Here is a 1,324-nt window from a genome sequence, read left to right on the forward strand (position 1 = left end):
TGGCTTGAGGCGGCGATACCAGTCGAAGGCGGCTCCACGAAGAGTGCCAACGAAGGACCGTACCATCAGAGGCTCATTACCAGAGATAACCCCCAGGTGTGATTTGAAGTAAATCAAATGCTGAGTGGGTGAACCCATCCCATTAAATGGTGTGAAGTTAATTAGATTGAACTTCGCCGGATATGGGATTGATTCTCATTCTCTTGGGTATGGACAAGGAATGCCTGTTTTCTTCAGCTCTTGAGCGGAAATCAATGTATTGATTTTGCTCTCGAGATTTTTAATTTTCAGATTTTTTCGTTGGCATTCTCGTTACCACCCCCTGCATTGACGGGAGGATTATTGGCATTATGAGCTTCATTCGCATTTGTGTCCTCATCTTCCTGATTAACCTGGTTACGACGACTTGGTTCGCCTTGCTGGTTTGTCAGTGCTTGGATTTGTTGGTCATGCATTTCTCTCATGTTTTGCATGGCCATCTGCATTTTGAACCTGAAGGTTTCCTGTTGCTTAGCTAAGGCGTCTTCAAGCATTTTGGCCACTTGCTCCGCACTTATCATAAGTGCCTCGCGGGGTTGTCCCTCGCTGGATACCGTATTATCTGATGCGACCGCGGAGCCGGCATCAGATTCTTCATCTTCTGAAGGTAGTCTTGTCCGAACCCTACCATAGGTTGCTCGCTTGATGGTTCCGGACTGCAGACGGGTTCTAGGCTGGGATGCTTTCAGAATCGACTCGAGATTATCCCGTGCCGATGTCCCCTTGCTGGTCATATTGGTGGTGACCCTCAGAAATTCTCCATCTTCGACTACTCTTCTTCTTCGTCGGAAATGCCTAGGTCTTGGTTTTGACATTTCGGTACTAAGTCTTTCAAAAACCGAAACTCTCTCAGGAACTGTATTGGTGCAGTTGCACTCCGACAATACTGCCCGAATGAGTTTAGAACAAGGGCATTGGGTCTCTAGTCTTCTAGGACTCCTCTTCCTGGTTTTTCTCATGCTCCCATCATGGTAGTACAACTCGTCAGTTTGACAATCGGAGTAACCTATCGTGTGTGGGCACGACTTCTCAGGTATAACGTTATCGTCATCAGACGATAATATTTCCTTCTGAGGGCGGACTGCCTTCTTCGGGCTTTCGAAAGTCACGCGCCTTGAAACATGCCTTTTTGGGCGTGAGTTCTCAGCGGGCTCCTGGACTTCAATGCGCAAATTGGTGCGCGTAGCTGCCCTGATTTCTTTGTCATGTTGGAGGTGACGACGACCCCCAGTGTGTTGATTCGTTCTGGGCTTCTTCATCGGGCCCAAACGATCTTGAACTGGAG

The sequence above is a fragment of the Asparagus officinalis genome, chromosome 8 (genome assembly GCF_001876935.1).
Source record: "Asparagus officinalis chromosome 8, Aspof.V1, whole genome shotgun sequence".
NCBI lineage: Eukaryota > Viridiplantae > Streptophyta > Magnoliopsida > Asparagales > Asparagaceae > Asparagus > Asparagus officinalis.